Source organism: Ambystoma mexicanum, chromosome 6q (assembly GCF_040938575.1).
Source record: "Ambystoma mexicanum isolate Mex_15411 chromosome 6q, UKY_AmexF1_1, whole genome shotgun sequence".
Lineage (NCBI taxonomy): Eukaryota > Metazoa > Chordata > Amphibia > Caudata > Ambystomatidae > Ambystoma > Ambystoma mexicanum.
Window position 1 is genome coordinate 481,385,114 of NC_090937.1, and position 27,051 is coordinate 481,412,164.

At 43.3% G+C, this 27,051-nt stretch overlaps 1 protein-coding gene across 1 annotated transcript in view; it reads left to right on the forward strand.

Annotated features, from left to right (window-relative positions):
- TACR3 (tachykinin receptor 3) overlaps positions 1–27,051 on the forward strand; it is a 1,544,685-nt gene that overhangs the window by 1,495,572 nt on the left and 22,062 nt on the right. The gene's annotated exons all lie outside the window — the stretch shown is intronic.

The window sequence follows — 27,051 nt, forward strand, 5'->3', positions numbered from 1 at the left end:
TCCTCTTCAGTTGTGTATCTTTCGCAATCTTGCTAAAAAGTTCTAATAAACTTTAGTCACAAGAGAATTTTTGCAAAACACATTGGATTTCATTCATTAGGCTCGAGTTGGCCCGAGGGTACAGCTTATGCTTGCACTTATTTGCAAACAGTTCCCTGTAGGACAATATTTGTCATTTGCACAACAGAGTGCAAAATAGTGTTAAGGTGCGCGTCTTGACTACACTGGATACCTATTTTGTTAGAGTCCAGGGTGCGCTGTCTTCTGATGAAGAGGTGGTGCAGAGAACCGGACCTGATCGACCCTGGGGAGAAGATGCCCTGAGGCGACCGAGACTTGCCCCCTACACCATGGGATGACCTCCCAGCATGGGCGTGTTATAGGGACAGTGCAAGCACTGGTCTAGGAGGTCCGAGCTGTACTTCAGTGTCCACGAAAGTTAGACGGTGGAGAAAATCGGTGCCAGCAGGAAATTCAGGCAAGAAGGAGCAATATTTTGGGAAGACCAGGGGAACCCCTTTCAAGCAAAGGTAGTGAGCAGAGCCACGGCGGGAGAAGGGGGCAACCACAAATGAAAGGCTAAATCAGGCAGGAGGACGCATAGCAAGCAAAGCGAAGTATGGCGCAGCAGGAAACTGAAAGTCTCTACTGAGTTAAGACGCAGCGACTACTGTGAATGGGCACTCTTTAAAGCTTGCCGCTGCCGGACAGAGGCTGGATGCCAAGGGTGGTGGTTGCCCGGGAAACGAGGGCACTGTGCATGCATGACATCGGGCACTTTATTCCTTGCGCCTGCGCACTCGTGGGTTGATGGCAGCACCCATAGATGACAGCAAGGAACACCGTCCCAGAGATGCAGATCGTGTCTCCCGCGTCCCCCTTTCAAGAGGCTCCAAAGAGTATAGAGGCGCCAGCTGCCCAGAAGGCTAATAGGTAAGCACGGTGCAGCGCATAGCCGCACAACATGTTATACATGTCATATGACAAAGATAAATATGAAAAGAAGGCACAAGCGTGTTTACACCTTTCTTTTGCACTTTGCAGTGCAAACAGAGGCAGTATTTACAATGATTCCCGAGCATCAAAGTTACTTCTCAGAAAATGGATTCATTTAAATGACTTCTAATTCCAAAACTGTGCTACAGTAGATTCTAATTTTCAACATGAAGCTCCTATATTGGTAGGTAGATTTTTTCTGTCAGGTGGCGGTTTCCTAGCATCCTCATAATCGGATGCTGGACATATATCAAGAATCGTGATATAACACCTAATCTCCATAGGATGTTGCTTAGTTTGCACAGAACCAACCTTGTGGCCAATTTCAAGTTTACTTTTTTAATGCGTACATGGAAAGAGGTGGACACCTTTGCCCAGGTCAACTACCTTTAACAGCCCCCAGTCCCTAGGGGTAGGAAGTAAATAATACACAGTTGTCAATTGACATCCACAGTAATATCCATAGTAAATGGTAGAGTTGGAGAAAGTGTGTTATTAATTCAGAAAGCCGTATAAATTATGAATCTATGTTAATTTCTATTGTCATTTCTAAACTTGCTCACGGCTAGTGGCACTGTCCTTTCATACTGCTAATTGGATACAATGCACATATAAAGCAATTGTCTACCAAAGCAGAATATTGTAGTGTACAGAGAAAGGAAGATATCAGTCATTTTAAAACAACAGTTTTAAATTACCAGCCTTTGTCTTTCACCCACTGGCCAATCAGCTAATATAAGTGTTTGCCGGGGAAGACTCCATCCTTCTGAATGGATGCTCTGTGACTGGGGTTCCACGCAGGAAAATCATTGTTCTGATAGCAGTGCGATTTGCACACTCCAAAATGATGTGGAGATTGATTTCCAAGTATTGATCTGGGCCATAAATAGAATGGTGGAGCCTGCTGTAAAGGGGATGTCCTTGCAAGGGGAGTAATTTGTGACAGAGAGCCTTTATTCTCTACGAGGCAGAAATTGCAGAGATAAAATAGTCAGGGAGAGATGATTAAGGAAGTCTTGCTTTAAACATCTTCAATATTATGCATTATGTTTTACTCTGCATCACAGTGACTTGTAGTGGACAGATGCTTCTCAGAACCTCAGTGAAAGAATGTGGACACTTCTATAGGAAGTTGTTCTTAATGCATTCTAGCAGTGGGTTTGAAAATACACCAATCTGCTACTAGGATTTTCTTATGAAAGTAGTGGAATCCCACCACTCGATTGATTGTTTGATCTATGGACAATGCATATTTTTTTTCCATGGGGTTGCAGAGGATGGAGAGAAAAACCCTCCCCTTAACATTGTCTGAGGAACAGAGATACCATTGGGGAAGAACTCTGAAGCCTCTCAGACTTTAGAAGCATTTGACTATGGCTCTAAACTACCCTTGGTGGGCAATGCTCCTGTACATGACTATTTATACTTCCCTGGTGTGTGGAGTGCAGAAGAAAGTACTTCAGGGCTTCCGTACTGGACCCTCAACAGCCTATAGAAGCTGAGGCATTACCCCTGGCATTGCTGTTGCTCGGCAATTCATCACCCACACTCAAGACAGTTTTAAGACAACAAGCAGCATCTAAACTTCTTCAGCTTTTCTTGCCCTGGGTGCCTAATTCACCCCAGCAGGCCCACCTGAACCACCAGTCAAGACATCCTGTTTGGAGTAATCCTTGCCGATCAAATCTATCAAAGCTGCTCACCACATCAAAATGCTTGGACTGAATAGTCAACTTCTGCTGCATAGAGAACCACCATGAAGAACTGCATGGCAAAGACAAGCCTACTGAGAGACCAAGGTAGTGAATGTGTGGAGTTGATGGCATTTCACAACAGACTAAGTGCTGTGACGTGTGGCCTTACTTGAGGCCGCAAGGATTGGTTAGGTCCCTGTCCCTAACTTAAACAAAGACATTTTGAAGTATCTTTAAGAAATTATTTGTATTTTGTGTTTCCCTTTTTATGTCAACTATTTGATTATTTTGGATATCTCTCCAGAAATACATTTCCAATTTACCTGTAAGTCTTTTTGATATAATTAGCCTGTGTTATTTTCTGTGTTTGCCTTTCATGGCTGGGTGAAGGGTGTGTTTAATGATTCTGTATCTTAGTTATTTTTTATAGAAATTGGACAAACCTTTTACTTTAATAGTTAATTCTGGTAACTGCTAAAAGTTGCTTGAACATTTTTGGTTTGGTTTTCCTGTGCCAAAAGTATAGGACATGCTTTTGGCATGGTCGACTTGAAGGTCGAATTTGCAGATGACTTTGGATCTCTCGATGTGAGTCATCTTCCAATCAACAGTCTTCGATAGTGGGTTGAAGGTTGAGTTTATTCATCCAGTTCAGTCAGCTAGTCGAAGACCGCCCAGACAGATTAGTTGAGTAAATATAACCAATCAGTGCCTTTGAATATTCAAAAGGAAGTTTGATCCTCTATAAAAGGCCCAGCTCCATTTCTGTTCCATTGTGGGTTTTGATAGGCTGGGTGGGAGGGAGTGCACAGGGCAAACTCAGACTTACACGGTGTTTGGTAGACATGTTTACTAATTTGAGCAGAGGTTTGAGGAATTTGTTAGAATTGTAGTAGTTGATATTTAGTTTGTTATCTAGTCTGTTGGTCTCCTATGTGTTTTGCTCGCCAATATATGTGCCTCTTCATGTCACTATTTGTTCAGTGTGTTGCTAGTATGTTGTTAGCTTTCTCATACACAAACAGAAAAAAGGGTTCCTGTCCCTACACACATAACACAAAATGACTAAATAAATCATACATTCTTTCCCAGTTACCCCCTGCATGCTGTTGTGTGTGCTGTTTGTCTTAGTAGTACAGTAGTAGGATCTATTGATTTATTATCTGGGTTGTTTTTCTTGATTCTAAGAGGCAGTTTCACATGTTTTGGTTGTCAAGTGTGGTGTGTTCTATTTCCCATGCTTCTCTCAGTTGTGATTGTCTTATGGCATGCCTGAGAAGATGTAAGGTAATGAGGAGGAGGGGGTGTCTGCTGATAGGAGGACAGGTATTCCGTAATGATAGATGAGGAGGGGGGCGTTGTGTTGTTTATTGTCGCTGATTTATGGGCACATACATGCAGCATTGCCAAACCCCTGATTTGCTGTGGAAACCTGAGGCATTGGGGAGGCCTCAAAAGAAGATGCAGGAGAGGATCAGGGCCATCAGAGGAGGCCCACAAACTACAAGCACAGAGGCAGCATAGGCAGGACCTTTTTGTGGACCGCCCCATTTTGGCAGGGAAGGCAGTACCTTTTGTGGACACGCCATTGGTGGCAGGTGTGTCTCTCATATATGCCACTACGATGGAAGTGCAAGTGGAGGAGCAAAAGGGCTTGTTCCTCATGTAGGAGGGTGGTGGCTGCAGCAAGCACCCTGGAGGAAAATATGAGACGGCTCCTGTCTATGTGGGGAGCATTGAGGAGGAAGTTGTCTCCACCCAGCTGGGTGGGGTTACTGCAGGCAAAGGGTGGGAATGTCAGGAGGAGCATTTGAGAAGTACAAGCATCTAGAGATGTTGCAGCAGGTGATGGACATACCTGAAGGGGAGGAGGAGGAGATAGAGGTGATGGAAGAGTGTGACCCTGTGACAGCCATTGCAAGGGGGAAAGGCAGGCTTAGGAGGAAACCCAGGGGCCAATGAACTCTTCCCCCACACAGCCCACATGGTCATGGATGTGCAAATGTTTTGGCCTGCCATTGGGGAAAACCATGACAGGGTCTCAGGTCTTCTTCATGGTGGAGGGCTGTGGGAAGTGAGTCAAGAGGGAACAAAAGGGCAATTGTGTTCCAGAGATGGCCCTGAGGAGCTCGGCCACCAGTGGCCCAGGCAAAAGAGTCCCCAGCAACCACTGAGCCTACTAGTACTCCCGCTACCTCAACCACCCCATCCAGTGATGGTGAAGAGGAAGTGGGAACTAGTGCATCAAAGGGTTAGGGAGTAGTCCAGCAGTGACATCATGCATGCAGAGCCAAAATCACTGCACCTGTCCAGCCTGCCCTCTTTGAGCCAGTGGCGAGCAGAGTATCCATTTTGCTATCACCAGCTGTGATGAATTGACTTCTACCCTGCAGGTGTACAAGGATGAGAATGTTTTATTGTAATTTTATTGTGTATAGCGCAAACTTGGCTCATGAGCAGTAGATCGCTTTACAACAGAATTGTGCCATAATGGAGGTTGGCATTTTATACACTAACGCAGTACTGTTGGTGGAGGGAGAGAGATTGGTATTTCTCAGGAAGGTATTGTTGAAAGAGACACATTTGTAGAGTTTTGCGGAACTGGAGGATGGTAGGGGCATTTTGAACCGTTACCAGGATTGAGTTACAGATTATCGGGGTATGGAGATAAACGACTGCTTGCAAGTATTCTTTTTGCGGGCTAGCTTTGACTTTTGCTACATGAGGTGTAAGATCCTCCAGAGATAAAGAGTTGAGCCACCAAGTGTGAGTTTTGAATATGATTGTGGCGGGTTGGGGGAGCCAGAGATGCAAATACAATGTTGGAGAGATACAGTCACCTGATGTGTGGTTCCCCCCAGGCATAAGTCATCCAGTCAGTGCTGCACGAGTTGTTGTTTGGTGTGCGGACCAATGAGAACAAATTCGGTCTTGGTTGGGTTCAGTTTAAGTTAAGTGTTTGAAATCCATGTATGGAGAGTATACATGCATTCATGGAGGCAAGCAATATCCTGGGGCCACTTACCCTAAGGTACAGCTGAATGTTATCAGCATACTGATGAATGTCTATGTTGAGGTCATTTAGGAGAGTTCCCAAGGGTTCCATGTATATATTAAAGTTGATTTGGGAGATAATGTAACCTTTGGGGACCTCAAAAATGACTGGGAGTTGATGGTTCTGTACTACCAGTTGCCTATCCGATAAGTAGGATGCAAACAATTTTAGGCAGTTCCAGAGAAGCCCATCATGTTGGTGAGTAAGGTATTTGGTGATCAACTGTGTCAAAGGCAGCTGAGAGGTCTAAGAGGAATAGCAGACAGAAGTGCCCAGTACCTGTGATTCTGAATGCATTGTCCACTACTTGGATGGTTGCAGTCTCAGTGCTGCAATTGGGGAGGAAGCCAAACTGGTAATTGCACCAGAGGTCAAGCTGGTCGATTTTGGCAAGTAGTTGGGGTGCAACTACTTTCTCGGTAAACTGTCTGATGAATAGGAGGCTAGTGATAATAATGTAGTTGGCAAAGTCCTCTGGGTCAAGCAAGGGTTTGTGGAGAAGGGCTTATATGAGACCTGTCTTCAACATGTCTGGGAATGAGCCTTCACTGAAGGAGGTGTTCACAATGCCAAGGAGTGCATTAAGTGATGGACATGTTGTTTAAAGGGAGTCTGGGAGAAAGGAATATAGGTAAGTAGTGGGTTTGAGAGAAGCAAGTGCTTCAGGGAGATCATTAGGAGGTATGGGGGTAAAGTCTGTCCAGGAAGGAAGTTCCCATGGGTAGAGGTATGGCTAACAGGGCACTTTCTGGTTTTGAGGCATCAATGTACCACTGATTTTATCAATTTTCTTCACGAAGAAGCTGCTTATTCTGCTGCATGTTGTGAAGCCAGAGCCTCAGGGACAGGTGTGGGCTTTGGGCAGTGCCTGTCAGGGGTGTTGCTAGATCTGGAAAAAGATCAGGGGCTAAGCTAATGTCAGGACTGATGGGATTCAGGGCTAGCTATAACCTTTTAGAGCTCCCATCCGGGGCTACAACCAAAAGACCCAGGGCTATAGCCCCTTCACCTCCACCCCCCCCCCCACTGCCTGACTACTTTGAATAAGGAATGGCTCCTTTTAGAGGCTGCCTCAATAGTGGAAGTTCAGTAAGCCTATTTAGCCTCAGAGATCATGTGTCTGTGATGAGTATGCAGAGATTTGAGGGATGAGAAATCCTCTAGGCTGTGGTACTTGCACCACCACTTTTCAAGGGATCTAATAGAACTCTTGTTTTTGGTGAACTTGGGTGTGTACCAGGTTGCAAACGCTTTGACTTTGGTGTGGCTAGACTTTAGAGGTGTGTGGTAATCCACTTGTTCTTTGGCAAGTTGGTTAAATGTATCCAGAAGGGCTGAGGAGCACCCTGTGGTGGGGTATGTTGTAACCATTGCCTCTAGTGTGTCTAGAACATTCTTGAAGGATCTGCACTCAGTAAGAGGACGTTTGGACTGACCTTTGTGGAGCAGCCATGTGTGTGCTATGAGAAGGGGTTTGCAACTTTGTCAGTTCAGTCAAGGAGAAGGGGTTTTGAGCATGAGAGGATCAGGCAAGAGGTGAAGACTAGGTCCAATGTGTGACCTTTAATGCAGGTGTTTTGCTGGTTGGGACTCAGGGATGCTGCAATCTCCAAGGAGGATATTATAACAGTAGGAAACTTTTGCAGGGGAGAGAAAGTTAGAAAGGACATTGATGAAATTAACACTCCATTAAGGTGGCCTGTGAAAAAGGTGGAAAATAAATGAGTTACCTTTGTGATGGAGAACCGGCATGCCAGGGATTCAATGGAGCTGTGTGTGGAGTTTGGGATTACCATGCAGGGCCAGTCAATCTTATGGCTGACTGCCACTTCACCTGAAGTTTTTCCTGTGCAGTCAGTATACTGGAAACTGTAGCCATGCAGTCAGAGGACATCAAAGATGTAGTGGGAGAAGTGTGTAACCTATGTTTCAGTAATGAAAAGAGCATCAATATCGTTGCTGGGTATGAGGTTGGTGATATCGGCAGAGTGTGTGACCGCTGAGCAAGCTTTAACCATTGCAACCGAACAGATGTAAGTAGAAGGCACATGTTGTAGGGCTGTATGGGGGACATTTATGAGGTTTGACAGGTTTTCTGTCTGTGGATACTTTGCATGTTTAGCTGTGCGAGCCCTGGAGAGGATGGGAATGGGTTGTGGTGAGAGGAGACACATGCTGATATTGATCTAGTGTAGCACGAGCAGGTTAACTGGCCCATGGCCCTTACCAGTCCCTAATACGACAAAACAGCTGTTGTTCTTTTCTTCGACTGCCCTTCACTTTGGATGCCCCGACAGGAGACACCATGTGCACCAACAGTTAAGAAGGGAAAGGAAGGGGCAGACTTCAGTGGGCGGGTGGAGTTTAGGTCATGTATCCTAGATCCAATTGCACATGCACACCAATTGCAAAAGAAAAGAAGGTTTGAGACTGCTTAAAAAGGGGGAAAATGGATGGCAAACCAAGAAGGCACCAAAAGATTAGCATTGATTGAGACGTGGGTGGGCTTTAGGTCAAGTGACCTAGATTGACATGCACCAGCGCAACAACTGCTAAAGAAAATAGACTGGAAGGCTGATTAATTAGGGGAAACAAAAGGGTGACACACCAAAAAGTAACAAAAAGATCAGTAGTGATTGATAGGTGGGTGGGGTTTAGGTCAGGTGATCTAGATTCCTTTGCACAAGCTCACCAACTGCAAAAAAGATGCTGGAAGGCAGCTTCATTAGGGGTGGGGGTTGCAAACCAAGAAGGCACTAAAAGATTAGCAGTGATTGACAGGTGGATGGGGTTTAGGTCTCATGACCTAGATCCACTTGTACCAGCTCACCAACGAGAAGCTAAAGCACCTACTTAGCCCGCATGTTAGGAAAGATTTCCATTTATATGCAATTTTGCCTCCAGTTGTGTACCCCCCAACTTTTCTGCTTCTGTTTAACACCATAGTCTGACTTTGCCAGGGGAGCCCAGCCTTCTGCTGCCCTCCCCTGGGCTTTTGCTCACTTTTTATGGGGAAACTGACATGCCCTTAAGACAGTCAGTACTGGGAGACTATGGGGGTCATTACGAGTGCGGCGGTAAGGGGTTAACAGTGCCGGTAAGGATGCCGGTGCCGTTAACCCCTTACCGCCACATTCCGATGTCCCTTAGCGGCTCCCACTAAAACCAGCCATCCTTAACGGGAGCCGCTAAGGGCCCAGGGAGCTAATAACGGGCCCGTAATTAACGGGCCCGTTATTAGCTCCCTCCCTATTCCCATTGAGCCCTATTGGGGCTCGAATGGGAATGCGGATGGGTTTTCTGAATGGGGACTTACCGGGTCCTCCAAGGTTGGAATGACCCAGTAAGTCCCCATTCAAGGAACACGGACAAGACTTTGGAGGCAGCCATGGCGCTAATAGCACCATGGCTACCTCCAAACTCTTAATGACCCCCTATGTTTCCCTTAATTGTTTCCAATGTTGCAACTTTTCTGCAACATGTAACAAGGGTACAATGAACCTTCCAGTACAGTACACTTGGGTCTCTTAGTCATTTCCAAAAGCCCTCAATACTCTCAAAGGATTTTTTAGTAGATGTGCAGATGTGTCACTGAAAGGGCTGGTGGCAGCTTATCTTTTCTTGTATTTTTAACCCTTTTCCTGCCAAGTAAACCGTGAATACTGTGTTTGGCATGAATAGGTGGCCTGGCTCCAAAATGGCCATGCCAGAAGGTTATTTGTCCTGTCCTATGGCCATCTTGCCCCTTCGCCTTTCCCAGGTCGACCCGACCCGGGTCAGTCCTTATTTGGGCATGCATTTTCCCGCGAAAAGCCAAGCTTTCGCTAGCTTCTGCATGCCTTGTGTGTGTGCATCCAGGATGTGGGCTGGGGTGTCTGTCCCCAATATACGTGCTGGGTGACATAAAGTCTGGAGTGCTGTGAATGCCTGGGACCACTGTGGTCAGTGATTGGCCCATGGTCCTCTTCGTTTTGGCGCAAAGGAGATTCTGGATAAGAGAATCCCCCAAAAATCCATGCCATGTCGATCTTTGGAGTTCTCACTGAATGAAGGATAGGATCCAAGCATCCGGAAGCTAAGAAGCCGAGTCGAGGAACAGCTGGTGACCAGCTGGAAGGTTTGGCACCCTGAGCCCGCTGTCGTCCTGTGGGGCCCCTCTATATCTGGTCGTCCTAGAAGGTCTGCGAAGATGCTTTGACCCATTGGAATAGTGGGACCAACTATTCTCAGCAACTTCAACTATCCCTGCAAGTAAGCCTTCTCGGAAGTGTCCCTGGGCCAACCATGGGTTGACAAGCTTATGCAGGACCTTTGCTCTTTCTCCACCACCGTTTAGAGGAGGCCCTCGAAACTTGGTATTTCACTAGCTCTGTGTTCATGGCTCCCTCACACTGAATTTTCTACACTTGGAGTTCCCAGGTCTGAAGTGAGACGAGTGCGCCCGAACCGGAGCATACGCGGTTACTGAGTAGACCAGCCGTGGTGACGACCATTGCAGGTGCATGGCATTTGTGCCCCTCTTGCCACAGTCCCGTTTGGGAATCATTGCTGTATTTTCGTCGCTGAAAGCTGCAGAGCCGCCAAATTGCTGCACTTGAACCTGCAACCGAAGTGGACTAGACTGCCGAAGTTTGGTCCGGAGTACGCCAGAGGTCAGTGAGTAATCCAAACCCTAGCCGGTGGCCCCTAGCACCTCCATTCATCTTTATTCACGAGTAGCCCCTGAGGGCCCCTCTCCTTTCTACTGCTAGTGAGAACTAGCAAACTATTCCCAACTCTTGGAATCGACTCTGCCCTCAAGTAGAGACCCTCCTCGAATAGTGAGAACCTATTCTTCAGCGCGTCACGCACCTTCCTGAGTTGCTACAGAACCTTGAAGAGACCCCGTTTTGCCCATTTGAAACACTGGGTGCGCTTGCATTGCCATTTGAGCATTAGGTTCCACTCTTCTTAGGGATTGGACTGCCTCTTAGGAGTGTGTTGGATGCAGAAGGGTCTAAAGACTATTTGCACTGCCTGTTTCCTTCCCTTTTTAGGTTGTGTACCCATTTCGTGCCTTAACCCTTTAGAACCCATTGGTCTTGTATATATGTATTTGGATATGATTGTGTTGGCTTAATAGGTATTACTGTGATTTGATTTGTGTGTTGAAAGTCAAAGGCCTTGAAATAAATGTATATGTGTTTTTTATATATCTACACCTGACTGGGAGTGATTTGTAAGTGTCCTTTACTCTGTGTGCTCATTGAGGTCTTTCAGTCACCCTCACCCCGCCTGACACCTAGTCTTGACTGCCGCCAAACTACCTTGATTGGTCTAGCTTGTCCAGAAGGTTACCCTGTTCCAAGAAACTAGGCTGGCCTTCTGAACCTCTGCCCACCAGATCAGAGTTCCGAAATCCATCACAACACCTCCCACATCTACAAACTAAGTGACAACACAATCATAAAGGTAGAATATGTAAAGTTAGAAGATCTTTCTCTTTTGCCTTTTGTGGGAACGTGGGAACATCATTGAGTTCAAGGCACATATTAAAAGGTGTCCACAGGTGGAGAGAGAGGTATGTCCCCCACATGCATACAATATGGAAACTCACATCGGTTTCTAAGTAGCCCCTACTCCCAAATAGCAAGCGTCATAACTAACTCGCCAAAGACGGGTTTGTCCCTTATTAAGCCTGCTTTCCAGGACTCTTACCGGCATAGAAATCCTGGGTATCTTAACAGGTTCCAGGTGAGAAGATGAGAAGGAGGTACTGGACGCCTCATCACCCTATGCTATTTCTTCCTCAATTAAGTGGTGAGAGATTTTAAGTGGGAAGGGTCATTTTAATTTCTTTATGAAGGTTAATATTAGCTAGGTGAAAGGGTTCACATGTTAGTGTGACCTACCAAGAATCGGAGACTGGACTATTATGTACTGGATCCATATGTGTATATTGCATAGAAGTATGAGGAAATAAAACCAATAGATGTCTTTATTAGGTTTAATATGGAAAGAGAATTGCATTTCTCAAGTACGATGTTAGTTTCGTATTGCCCTTCATACTATTGATGGTGGCACTTATAAAGTATTGCCACCGTGTACACAGTATCTGAGCACTACCAACAGGCATGGGATAAGTTCTTTGTTTCAGCATAAACCCTCATCTCCTGTAGTCTCAGCTAGCATCATTGCTCGCTGTTATGTAAAGCTTCAGCCAACAGGGAGATACACAATATCAAAGGGGTTTAATGTAGATGAAGGGAAGACAATCCAGTGTGCTGTTGTGGGCATATAGTCAAGGCTTTTACCATTAATCCACATGTGCATGGTGAAGCAGATGTTTTTTCCTACAGAATGCAATAGACATAATGTCAACACACAATCTGCTTCTAGCTTGCAAGAGAGAAAACAGCACCAAGAAACTTCAACACAGTGATCACATTTTCCATTAGCCACCAGAATCCGGTGTTTTCCACAAACGAGTATTACAATAGATAAGGTATGTCCAACCTTATTGACAGGTTAGCTTCGGGCAAGCACTGTCTGTCATGTAACTGGTGATATGTTTGTCCATGTTCAATTGCTTTGACACCACTGGCCTACAGCAATGGGGGGTTATTGCTGTTATGTATCACTGGTTTAAAAGGGGTCGAGATTGATGTCCACTTGTAAGTACAGATGTAGCATTTTCAGGGATCACTGTAAAGACTGCTGGTAGTGATCTGCCTCTTGTCTAATGGTACTGAGAGAGATGCTGACAGATATTGTGGCTTAATTACATGTCTATGCATGGTGCTGCAATGTCAGCACAAAGACTGGTGCCCAGATTGGTCCTTACCGTCCCCCAGCACAGCGCTTTCTGGCAGAGTATGCAAGTGGACAGATGTATTTGCTGTTTCTTCTGTCTACTGTACTGACACACCTTTGTTTGTTTTTCAATGTGGGATAACAACAAACAGGTTGGTCTCAGCCGGAAATGATGGTGTTTTGGATGTTACATTATGATGTGATGTGCTTCTGGATATTTGACAGGAAGGCTGCTTCCAAAGTTACTACTGGACCCTCTGCATCCACTGTTGAATGTATTACCTCCTCTTCAATATTTACACATGTTCCTGCCTAGACCCCGATGGATCATAATCTCTGTCTTGATCATGATCCATGTCGTGGCCATCATCTTCATTACTGTTTGACTAATCAGTGGATGGGGATGTGGAGGTCGAGACCTTTTATTTTCAGTCACCTCCCATTGTTCAACTTCCCTGTGTGGTATTCATCTTTGATCTTCGGTAGATAACTTCTATACACCTCGCCTTTCTGCCTGTTAGATAGTGGAGAAACTGAAAGTGCCCCCTCTGTTGGTCCTGGCGGATTGTTATCATTGTAATCTGATTCCTGTGCACGTACTTACACTAGTCCAGAGCGTCTTGTGACAGGGGTGTGAATTATAAATTGGCTGATTCTTTTAATATACCCTATGCATTTCTGGCTTCACCAGTGCACATGTCAAATGGTGCTACAAATGTGGAAAGACAAAGAGCAGCACGTCTCTCCTAACACTTGTTCGCTTGGGTGCTGCTGACATTTTGTCCCAATTTATTGTTCACTCACTAACCGGTGCTGCATGCCTCCAGAATCTCTGCTACTTCCTCCTTCAAAAACATGGAAGTGCGAGTCTCCCAGAGGTTCCCTGCTCCTCCTACCAGGCATCACCAAATGGCAGGTGTCATCTCTCATTTCAAAAGACAGCCATGATTGGTGCATCACCTCCCTCTCGAATCTCTGCTGATTCCTCCCACCAAAATGACAATTGTGATCCTCGGACAAGCAGCCCACACAGATTCCCTGCTCCTCCTTCCAGGTGTCATGCAATGGCACATGTCTCTTCCATTCACTTCAACAGATGGACACTGACTGGTATCTCATCCGCCTCCCCTAATCTCTGCTCTTCCGCCTTTGAAACCTGGGTCAGAGTGACTCTCCCACAAGCTGCCCTCAGGGATTTGTAACCGGTCCTGATCCTCCTCCCAGTTTTGTCCTGATGTTACGCCTACTCAATTCTACTCACTTCAAGAAATGGACACTGAGTGGTGTGTGGCCCATGTCACCGATTCCCTGCTCTTCCACCCACTGAAATTCGGTGAGCATGGCTCTCCAACATACTGTCCTCAAGAATTAAGCCACATGCGTGTGTTTCTCACTGTCACCCGTGCCCCAAACGCACCCCAGATAGAACTTGTACATTCTCCACTTCAAATCACTGAACGTGTGAATAGAGGCAGGGGTAAGCAAAACCTACCCTAAATCTAACTCTAAGAGCTTCTAGTAACTCATTATACATCCGTACCCTTCTTCCGCCTAAACTAATTTAACTACACTCCAGTTTAGTCCCACTTCCTTCGGTTTCTGAAGTCTTCCTCCAACAATGACCACAGGCCGAGCTCCAATCAGGTATTCCCCAATAAACTATGTGGTTCAAATGTGGAGGACATTTTTAATGTTTGCCCAAAGGTCTAATCACCTGAAAGTCAAGTAAGTCAATGTTCTGCCAGTAACGTTTGGTCAGGAATAGTTACTGCACTATTATTTTCAGGTCCTAGTTTATTGTCTGGTTTAAGCTGATGCTACCAATGTCAATACGACCAATGCAGGGGCAATGCAGAGATATACTGTTCACTTTCTATCTATGTATATCTGTTTTACGTTTCTGACTGGCACTACTGAGCCGAGTTGTGGTGCAAGTTTGGCATAGACACAGAAACCATTCCTTTACTTTGCACTTCCTCTTGCCAGTATCTGATTTTGATGCACACCACTTATCATGAGTTGGGATGGCATGGATTTCCTTGGCATTAGATACATAGAAAGTACTGGATGGGATAAAAAACTGAGATATACCCCATTGCAAACCTTTCTCTGTAGCCCATGCTAAAGTATCCCACACTGTCTTAATTGTTAACAAGGTGGTATTTTTAAAAAAAGAAATCGTATTTAAAGCACCACACATGTTTTTGTGGCCACCATGGATGTCTAGAATGATGATATTCTTAATCTGTCTGCCACTGTCAGACAGAAATGTATTGAATATTGCGTGTCTAGTAAAGAAGGCATTGTTTGGGGTATCAGGTAATAATGTCCCCATAAATAATGTCCCCATACATAAAGTCACTAGGAAAAGCCATTGGCGACATTATATATGGCGACATTATGCATGGGGATGGGTGCGTGACTGTCCCCTGCTCTGCTTGTAAAAAAATAATAATTTGGGGATTTGCGGGGGTGTCCCCCGCATGTTCAATGTAATAATGTCTTCTAAAAAAACTACTACATTTTTGTCAGGAGGCATTTTTGCGGGGATATTATTACATGGAACCTTATTTGGTCTATTTGCGACTTAACTGTAAACAAAAACTTACAAGAGGGCATCGTTCCGACGAGTTTGACGGTGCAGGAAAAAAGTGTCGGAAATGTAATTACCTCCACTTTTACTGCTTTACCAAATTCCGAGCTTGTCAGTAATGTTGATGAAAAACCTCCAGCGCTTTGGTGGGGGCTTTACTTTAAGATCACTAGCAAAAAATTGGAAATTTGCATGGATAAAATTACCACATGGGTTAAATGCTGAGGGGAAAAATGCAGTCCAATGAACTCCATGAATGGGGGGACAAACGCTGCATTACTGTAACTCATAATCTGGCAGAGTTTCCTGAAATACCAGTTGTTGGAACAGTGGACGAGTTTGGCTGTATATCTTCAACAATTACCACCAAACTCATAATGAGATCCTTAATACGTGTGCCCTGAGACCCTCTAAAAGGGCCCAGGGCTAAATAAAAGTAGTTGCAGGCACCACCTTTATATTATGGTGTGGGATAGTTAAATCTCAATCGAGATAATTGCTAAAGACGTTTTTCGTGTCCCGATCTGTGCTAGAGATACTTTATGGTCCTTATTTCGACTGTACACCAGCCAATCTTTTTAAAGCAGTGAGTAAAGAACTCTAAAAAGAACACTGTTCAGTTTGTACCACTAATTAAGAAGTGGTAAATTAGAAATTAATGTAAAGGCACATGCCAATTTTCACACTGACTTGAAAATGTGCATTTATATGTACTATATTTCAAAAACCATTAGTGACAAGTTCTGCCCTTGCAAAGGAGCATTAGCAAATTTGATATGTGTCACATAACAGTATGACAGTAGGCTTTAGCAAATGTTGCACAAACCTGCATTAGAAAAAACAGCCATAAGAGCTTAGGTATTCCATTCTATCACAATGCAAGTAGGAAAGGATGAAAGCAAACAAGGTGCATTGACATAATTGGCAGGTTACAATTCCGCCCAACGGAAACTTGGTCCATCGGATTTACCGCTGGATTATAAATGGTGGTGGCGGTCTTAGTCCTCATTAATCTGGACTCCATGGGACTCCATTGGGGATTTTGGTGATATTACTGCTGGAGAAATTACCACAACAGTAATTCTCACGCTTTTGCTGATTTTTCTGCAGAAAATGGGAAGATTTACCCCCAGAATGATGCTGGAGGTAAATCCTTCACTCCAGGGCCACACTCATAGTATGACGGAATGGAAAAAGTGACAGGAATTCCGTTACCACCTCATTTTTCCCACACGGCCATACTCGTAATGAGCCCCATCATTTTAGTTGGTGTCTTCAGTCCAAGTGGCTGCATTGTCTACATTATTTGATTAAGCAGCTGGAACCAGCTATACTTATTTCGAGGAGAGAAACCAAACAAAAATATAAAGCAGTGGAAGCCAGATGTGTCCTTTCACACAGTGAAAGATTCCACCAAGAGCAGGGATAATGATGGAGACTGAGGAAAGCGGGGGAACAACAATTGTTAGGAGTTGTGCTTTACCTGCTCTTTAAATAAATCAAGAAGACTGCGTGAACACTTATGTTGGCCTGACTGCTGTTGTGTACAAGAAATCTCCCTTTTGTGCAATGTAAGTCATTCTTGAGGAAGCACATACGTAATCGTTTTCTCTCTTGCATGATTCGATTGCACTTGTAAATGCTTTAAGGATTTTCATGGATTTTCTACAAAAAGAATATGTTACCAGGTGCAAACGAAAAGTCAATCCTGGCTAATACATTTTTTTTTTTAGCAAATGGATGCACATTGTTTTAGGCATTGAAAACATGTGTGTTTTCCAGCAAACATATGGTTCCCACACTGAGGACATAGCAGGCTCTAGCTGATATTGATATTGGTCAAAGCCATTCTTCAATATTTCTATATTCTTTCAAATGCAAAGATTTGTGTCTTCAATATCTATTCTCCAGTACAAGTAGGGTTCCTCTCTAAGTCAAGGAGGTATTGTAGGGCGTCCCTCTACCCAATGCTCCTGTATTCACACTTCTGTGGCCATCCTTACCACCCTACAGCGCATCCTCGCACATCTTGATTGTGTCAGCCTAGGAAGTTACCCAACATGGCCTTGCTGTGAAACATCAAATGCAAATTGCTCATATTTGTTATGGTGTACTGCCTTTTATAGCAATATATTTCATATGCCACCAAACTCTAATATACATAATGCCAACTTTAAGGTCGTCACCTTTGGCTCATCCCCACCATATAATCTATATTTGTCCATTGAGCAATAGGAGCCTTCTGTTCTGACTGTCAGAAAAGACAATTTTGCAATAGTTATAATTATGACTATTTGAGAAGGCAAAACAATTAGCGTCTTTAATTTGTAATTGTTTACATCACTCACCAGTAGAAGTGCATATTAAGCAACAAAACCCTTAAAGGCTGGGAATTACCGGGCCAGATAATGCCATGGCCCACTTAGAAGCCAGAGTCAATTGAGGACTTTAACTCTCCAGGTATGCCCCTGCCCGGTGGGATCTATTGCTATTAGAATCCTGGCATGTTGTACCGGGATACTAATAGTGTTTTTTTAACATTAAAAAACGGCAAACATGCTGTTTCCCAAATTTTAAAAAATGACTAAACAAGATGGCAGCCTTGGTTCAGGGAGATGGGAACTGCACATAGTCCCTTCTCCCTTTCCATGGCGACCATTTCTGCATCAGGGATGCGCGGGGAATACTAGTGTAGTGTTCCCGGTGCCAGTGAGGGATAAGGGACCACCAGGTAAGTGAGGTGGGGTGGAGGATAAATATGTGGAAAAGGGAGGTAGGGGATGGGGAGAGGAGGTGCGGAGTGTGAAGGGGCGCAATTACCTCAGACCCGATGATGGAAGATGGCAGCCTCCAGCTCAGAGGGGGCTCAGAACAGGGGTTTTACCATCTGGTAAAGCCCACACTCTGTGCCTTCTGATTGGCTGGGAGGCCCGCACTTTCCCCCTCGCTGAGTACTAATTAAGCAATAACTCTGACAGGCAAGGGCATTGCTGGGTAAGGTAATGCCCCTGGGCCAAGATACAGGAAAGGCCTCTAGTATATTTCAATCTTTGAGAAATGTGAAAGACCCTATCACCATCCCGGAGATTATCATTTGTTGTTGCTGGGGCTTAAGAAACCTCTAACAATCTGTGAACCAGTGAATGCTTTGGAGGGTAAAGGTTCCTGACTGGGTTCTGCAGAATACATTTGAATATGGGAAGAAGTATCAGGAGGTTTGCAGGCATTTCCAACAAGACTGGGAACCAGGGGTGTTGCTAGGTCTGGAAAAAACCCAGGGCTCCGCTGATGTCGAACTGTCGGGACTGTGGGCTAGCTAGCCTTTTGGTTGTAGCCCCTGAGATTCTATCTGGGGATACAACAACTCTGCTGGGAACCATGTCTAGGTCCTCCATACCGGTGAAGGCTGCACTCTAATAAACAGCAGTCATGCTGTATAGTTTCCACGCAATGTGAAATATCAACTACAAATCAAATTCCTACAACAGTTTTGGATGACTGTTTGGTAGAAGAAAATCAACATGTATTCATATATACATGCAGACACCAATGGCCAATGCATTTCGGACCAACATAGGTCCTTCTTCAGGGCTTAATCTACAAATTAAAACACAAAGTACATTGCACGATTAACTTAATCTGATCATAAACAACAACAAAAAGGAATATCAGAAGAAAGAAACAGCACCATACCCTGCATGTGTGAATAGACAAAGCAAATCCACCAATAAAAACAACTTAACATCTGCAATAAATAATATTAGATAACAAACGGTTAACCTGATCATGAACTACAATGTAGAAATACGTGTGTACAGAAAGCACCATGTAACACCACCAAAGCCCCTCGCCCTAGGTTCAGAGAATCCTACCAGCAATCATCAATGAAACAGGGAAACCAAACACTGTCATTTACTTGGTACAACAATTGCTTCATTCATATATCTAAAAAGATGTTCTTTCACATGTGTTATTTCTGTAGTTAGTAAGAACATTCTTCGGGGGGACTTCTCATTCAACGCATATAATACTTCGCCTTGGCCAACATGCGAATGTAGAGATGCCCATTGGATTCCCAACAATCGGCCAAAAACAATCACACACTACAGCTGAACTGAACCCCGAACTATACTGCTTCAAAAGGAAGGGGTTTTGTTTTGTTTATTTGTTATAGCGCGGACCAAACCCGCAAGGGTAGCTGGTACATAGGTCTTGTAAATGCAAAAACACAACATCCTCCCACTGTGAACTGGCAATGAGCTTCGAGCACATTGACAAAACAACCCGCTCTTGCAGATGCACAACTCAACTGTTTTCTTTTTCTTCTTGTTGCTCCCTTCCCAACCTACTGCAGTATGGTGGAATACACCACGAAAAACTAATATTAGGGAGTAACCTTTTAGAGTACACCAGTGTCACACTCATCTGCAGACAGTGTTGTGCCTGGCGCAATTTAACCATTCAAACCAATAATCACATACCAGATTTCCATCATGCAACAAGATAACCCCCCTCTGAAATGTCTTTGAAGTCTGGTCACAATACAATGGAAACAATGGTAAACATAATTCCATAACATGAACATGCAGTGCACTAAAGGAGCAGATCCATAACATAGAGGTCCTCCGTACCATACAGGGCTTCAATCCTGAGAAGTAATGAACTAAACGAGGCTGCCATATATAAGAAAAAAGGAAAATACACTGGAAATTAAAATGAACTATAACTAGAAGAGTGAATGCATGTGCACTTCTAAAGAACCTTTATAAGAGACATTTCCAATTAAGAGTGTTTAGATTCTATGATAACTACACCACATTATCAGAGTGGATTCAAGCATTATTAACTGTAAACACAGGGTGCAAGCTTGCCTGTAGGTTATGGTAGCCGACTGTAGTTAGGACATACAATAGAGGTATCACCTCCAAATGTATACTAATGCAAGAGGGGACAAGCTTGAAAGACGTGTAGACAAGTCGTGTTACTAATGTGAATTTAATCTAAGATAGACATTAAAGATCATGAAATGGGCTAGAAATATGCAATGAAGAATTGCTTTCAAAGACATAACATCTTTGCATTGACATTTGCAGTTGGAGTTTGAGTCATGTGCAGTTTGTGTTCAGAAACGTAGACAGAATCGTCCACGTATACATCAGAAAGGCCTGTACTATGTATTAGGAGATTGTAGTAAATATGGACAGATTGTAGCAAATATGGACACACGGCACACTATGAAAACTGTCATGGAATGTCATAATTTCTACACCAGGGAGCAGCTTACTGGTAAATCAGTAGATGACAGCATAACCCCAGTTAGTATGCTTGCAGCCTAATTCAAACTCAGATAATATCATGCTGGAGTAATCTGAGAGCAGCTTGTTGTGTGTTCATACTAGTAACTAGTAGAGCCAGAACCTGCACTAGAGGAATGTCATACATCTGTTTAAATGATAGATATCTTGAAAGGATATTGCTAAACTCTAGAAAGGGAAAATAAGTATGATGCCTCTACCATGTGCACAATGCCTGGCCACATAAGGAAAGTAAGCACCATGCTGTTATAAATCTCCAATGCCCACATCATGCTTCCGATGTGATACCTCAATCATATTGCCACATGGAAAGATGTCCTGGCATTAGGCAAAATGTTCAAAGCCTGTTGCCACACCAGCCACTTCTCAAAGTATTGCAGCATATTCAACAACTCAGGGCCCCGAATAGCAATACCCAGGAAGCAGGGGAGGCAGTGATTATGGAGACTGAAGAAGACCAAGTGGAGGTGGGGCTCTTGTATGATCTACTTGCACTAGTAAAAAACTGCATATTCATAGTGAGAGGAGAAGAAGATGAACATTTTAAAAGCTTGCAAACATGTTTGTGCCCAATAAATGTCAATGGCATTCGGCTAGCCTTAATAACAGACTGTGGGCCCCTGACACAGTAATTCACATGGAAATGTAATGGGAGACACTACGTGCTATGTTATGTGAACTGGATTGCACCCCTCAGCTCCAGGAGCACACTCAGGACAAGCCATCAAACTCAATGTGTGTTTCAAAGAAAAATATGGACTATAAAGATTGATAAATATGTGGCACAATGAACATGGCCATTAATGCACCCCATACTGATTAGGAGGCACCAAGCAGTATTCTCAATGTCATTACCTCTAGGAGGACTGAAACAAGTAATGCTAGTAGGAATGACACAACTAATTGAAGAAATGGTGACCAAATCCCCTGAAATCTTTAATGACCAGATAGGTAAATTGAACGGATACAAGTATGAGGTTAAATTAAAGGTGTTCTATGTAATCAAGACACAGTGAAAATGGCTGTTTTAAAACAAATCACGGCACAAAGGTTGTGGTGTGGCCCCCGCAATCCATGTAATGAATGCAGGAGACACCCCTACAACCCACAGACCCATAATGCCACACATAGGGGACACCCCATCAACCTCTGGTCTCCTTATGTTATATAATGGAAAAACTTTCACCCCAGCTTTTTTGCTACGATTATTTGTCAAAACTGTCATTTTTCAGCAACCATATTTCTCAATATCATTAAAGGAAGTAATAATACACTCTAACGTATGCTGTGAGAAATGTAATGCTAAGACTAAAATGATAAGATCTGTAAATTACTAGATGAGATGACAAGCAATCAGATCATAGAAGTAATTGAGGCAGTCAAATTGATCTCACCAAATGTCTTGGCTGTAAAACAGGACAATACTATCAGACTTTGTGTGGACATGAGAGGACTGAACTTCAACATCCTTGGACTGCCATCCCTTTCACAACATATGTGAATACTTACATTGTATTGGTGAAGCAGAGTCTTCACCTTACAATTGTGAAGCGCCTCTCACCAAGTCAAACTCAAAAGAGTCTGAAAGAGGTACACTGCCTGTGTTACACAATTTGGCCTATGCAGATTTAGTGGATGATGTTTGGTTTGTCTTCCCCACATCCATATTTCTGGGAAAATTGTGAAGGATTTTTAAATTGTTACACCACGTTCTATTCTTCCCAGATGACATCTTAACTTGTACAGAGACTGTCGCTGGACACACAGTGGTGCTAAAAACACTCAAGTTTGAGAAGTCCAAGCCGAGGAAGCAGACTTCCTAAGACACACTTTAGTATAAGGGGTGTTAGAACCAAACCCAGTTTAGTGAAGTCCATTCAAGGAGCTGAGACAAATGCAAGCACAGAAGAAATCGTATCCTTTTGGGGAGTAGATAAATATTATACCAAAGTTGTCAGGAACATTTAGAGCATATTAGAAACATTGCATATTAAAAGGGATGCATTGACTTGGGATGCATAGTAAGACAAAGACTTCTGTGTGCCCAATAGTAACATTTCATATGTTTGCATACTGAATCATTTTGCCATGTCTGGGCCGTCTATCCTTACTGTTGATACCAGCTCTAAAGGGCTGGGAGCCTTACTTACACAGGCAGAGAAAAGTAAGCATTAGACAATTGCTTTCACCTCATGATGGCTGACTGGTGCAGAAAGTAACTGCTCAGTGATTGAGTGTTAGGCCCTGGAATGTGCATGGGCCCCTGAACATTTCGGGCTGTTCCTGTGAGGCACTGAATATAGTTTGAAACTGACCGAAAACTGCACATGCAAATACTCAAAGCATGTTAAGGTTGTCAGGACTTCCCTAGGTTGGGCCGCATAGCCTCCAGTCTAACATACTTTAAAGATGGAATAGCCAAGGCACAGGCAAAATTGTTCATCTAGAACTTCCATAGATTGCAAGGGAAGGAATGAAGATGAGGTGTTAATATGGGACATACGCGATTGTGATATAATGGTGGGCTATCCCCAAAGAAGAGTGGCTTAGCAAGGACTAAGAGGACCCTTCTTGATGGCCATTGTGGAATGGTCAGCAAATGGGAAGCCCGGGAAAAGAGAAGTGGAAGACACCCACGGACCCTTATTTCCAAAATATGGATATGTTGATGCCAACAAATTGTGGAGAGGTAACAGCTTCTGCTGCCGTAGGGACAGAATCATAGAAAATGTGCACTCTGGACATCCATTAATGTCTGGGATTAAACAATTAATAAGAAAACACTTTTGGTGGTGTATTTCAATCAGGCGATACACCCTGGTCTCAGCCTAGTATGTGGTGCACAGCTGAAATGCTTATTTTATTATGTCTATAGGTTCACTATTTTGAGTGATATACCACTCATATCACACCCCACCTCAAATACCCCAGGCCACAATGGACCAGGAATCAGGCTGGTTGGTAAGGTAATATTTATTTATTTATTTTAAATTCAAATCAAACATATACTCTTAATAGGGAGCAGAAATAACCAATGTGGTGACAATAACAGATACTAAGGTAGGTAATGCACTTAAATTCACTCTTTAGCAACATTAAACAGAAAACATCAGAGAAAAAAACACTTTTGGCTTGTTTGGAAAGATAGCACTTAAGTTATGATTTCCCCCTGAAATATTTCTCAACCCACAAATAAACAATTCTAGCTAGATATAAGGAAGCAGCAGGTAATCAGGAATAAGGAACGGAAAGCAGAATTTGAATACAACCTTCCCTCCCCAAACAAGAGAGAAAAACGGATTTGAAATCTTACACTTTAAAATGACATTTCGGAAATGGTTGGGTAAAACAATGATTGTGTGCAAAAATTCTTAAATAAATACAAATCTCTATGGGAACAACCTTGGAAAGATGCTAACAATTATGAGCTATAGTTTGAGGAAAAGTAAACACTTTCAATCTGAACGGAGGTTTGAAAATAATTTAAAATACAAACTTTGCAAAATAGCAGATTCCAGACCTAAAATTAAACAAACGTTTTTTGGATTGGGATGTAGCTATAGATCTGTAGGTCTTAGGTATACTCTAGAGTTGAAATGAGGTCTCTATTAAACTGAGGAAGATATCCAATGTTAAATGAGAGGTGTTTTTAGAAAAATCGGGTAGTGAAAACAGAAAAGAAACTCAGTTTGGACAAGAAAATATTTACTATATTTTTACTCTATGACTAGAGCATTCTGGCTAGAATAGCAAGGAGAGACACAGTAAGCTCTGGAGTTGATTCATAACTTCAACACTAAATCCCCCGTGCCCACCCCGGCAGAACCAGTCGGATCACTCAACGTAGGATTGAGAGTTTTAGGATTTACACAAGAGAATAATGACTAAAGAAATGGCTCTTAGCAAGATAAATCAAGAACAGGATTGCAATAAGGATTCTGATAATGTTACAATGTATTAAGATGAGGATGGGATGGTCTAGAGATTGGGATGAGACATGGCAAGTTATGCTATAATTTTCTATGATTCCTATTCATACTTACAGTCCACTTTAATTTAGGATTTTGGACCGTCAAGGGTTATGGTCATCACACGGATCGGGTCTAACCAAGAACAGCTGGGCAAATTGGGCGGAACAGGATCAGGTGGGCGGTTCTGGTCTACGGACTGCACTGGACTGCACTTCTGTTTACTGGAGACTGGAGATCAGTGGGATGGCGAGTTTGCAGCAGGCATGCATTTAGTAGTAGCAAGCCAGACTGGATCAGGATGCTTCCCCTGGGTTTTTGGGATTTTTAGAATTTGAGGCCTAGCTGAAAAGGGTTCAGCAATGCATAGGCTTTCGCTTTGCAATGAAAATCAGGAATCAGGATCAAGCAGGGTGAAAAAATCAGGAACAGGACGCCACGCAGTAAATCATGAAGAAAGTCAGGAACAGTGTCTTTGTGTGCTGTCAGGTTCCCTTATTTATCATGCCAAATGACATCACTAAAGTAAATCGCAGGGGCAGGATTACTGTCCACACCCATAATGCTAGGATTGGGCAAGAGCATAGTTTCCGCTTTGCTCTTCACTGATTGGATCACAGAAAAGGATGTTATGTTTTTGGTGATACTTTTACAATGTCTAGAAACCTCCCCTAGCCACTGGAACCAAAATCAACCTTTCCCACAAATACATATGTATACAGTTATAACCTCTGAGAAAATCAGATGCGCAGGTTACATATTTTGTGGGTCACCTTTCAATCCAAACCCCAAGTCTGTGGGACCTGGTTTTGCCTTTCTGCTACATTTTGGCAATTTTAACCATGAAAGATTTGGCCTAAAATTTCCCAATTTCGTACACAGATGTGCATTTACCCCTGAAATGTGTGTACAAATGTTATTTTTGCAATCTCAATATTTTCCCCACAATCTGTCATTCTTTACAACTTCTGTTCCTTATGCCGTGGTGAGTTCTACCAAGTCTTCACAGAAAAAGCGTAACCTTAGATTTAAAACTACCAACTTTCATATTTTCCTCATTCTTGCTGCAAAGTTAAATATCTTTAAAGTTCAGTTACAAAATAGGCTTTTTAAAACCAGCAGGAAGTCTATTGTCACTTATCAGTTTTTTTTTTCTTTTCCCCAACTGTAAGCAAATGTCGATTCCTTTGAAGCAGGATGAGAGGCCTCTCTCTTGACTCAAGTTTACTGCCCCTCCCACTTGAAAGTTGAGAGTCTTAGCCTGCTATTGTCTCGGCCTGGGGCAAAGACAAATGTCTGATGACGACTTGGGAAGTCCCTTTTTCCTGGGTATTCAAAGCCTCCAAGTTAGCAATTAGCCTTTCCTATGCCAGCAGTTTATGAGGTGTCACCCTTTCTCAGGGCTAGCACTGGTAGAGCAAGTTTTTTTTTTTAAATGTAGTTTACCAACTTATCCTGGGTTTAGCTTTTATTTTCTCATTTTAAATCTTGACTGAAACCTATGGAATCAATACAGTTTATATGAGCACTTTTACCAGCAAGACATATTTTTACATTTCTAAATGAGCATGCCTTTACACAGCAATGTACTTTTAAACAGGTGATGTTTCTCTCTCAGTCAGGAAAAAGCACATCTAACTTATTTCTTTAAATTCGGTTTTCATTTGTAGCAAATATACAGTTTGTGCACCGCTAGTTCTTTCCTTGAGGAGTGCTGGAGTTGTTTGCAGCATGGATACAGGTATCAGGCATCTGTTTAGAGTCTTTCTCTTACAGCTGATTCTTTAGATACACTTGCAAAGTCTTAGCCGCGTTTCCTGTGTAAAATGAAAAACACAGTCCCTGGGTTGCTTTTCCAAAAATACTTTTGACAGCAGCTGTCATTCAAATGAGGCCTGGTTCCTCTGAGACACAAGGATGATCCTGGGCATTGCAGGGCCTTTTTGATCACAGTGGTTCATGAGAAATGATTGATTTAGCGCCAAACAGCACTTTGAACTTTGAAAAAGTGACATTTTAAAGCAGCATTTTGGGTTTTCAGAAATGTAATGCTGCCTCTTTCCTTTCACTCCATGTTACATGTTGCAGAGCACACTGGCACATTTCTGCAGTGAGTACTCTGTTCCACCCCACCTGAAATGTGTGTGGCAGGGGGTGCATCCATTTTCTGGTTGTTACAAACATGCAATTTCGAGATCTTGGTGCGCGCAGGAGTCAGCATAGCACAACTGAGTGGGTCAAAATATCCCACATTGGCCAGGTGTTGATTGAGCTGTTGACCGCTTTGTGAGCCAAGAGTAACCAGTGCAACTCCTTACACAACCATTGACGTGCCTCAGGAATCATGTAGTAAGTTTGACATGAACATTAAAGGGCAATTCTACACACTACCGAAGCATGTGAGGTTTTGTATGATATTTACTGACAAACTTCTCCCACTGGCTGGAAGCAAAATTCAAGGAGGAAGAGGTGATGAATGGCTGTTATAAATGTATTAGAAAAACTGGTCTAATGGGAAGGGATCTCCATGACAATTGTTTCTGATAACAAAACACAACTTGTATCCTGGGAGAAAACAATTTACTTGATATCTATTAGGGTAGATTTTTGTTTTTGCCATTGTCCTTCCATTGACATG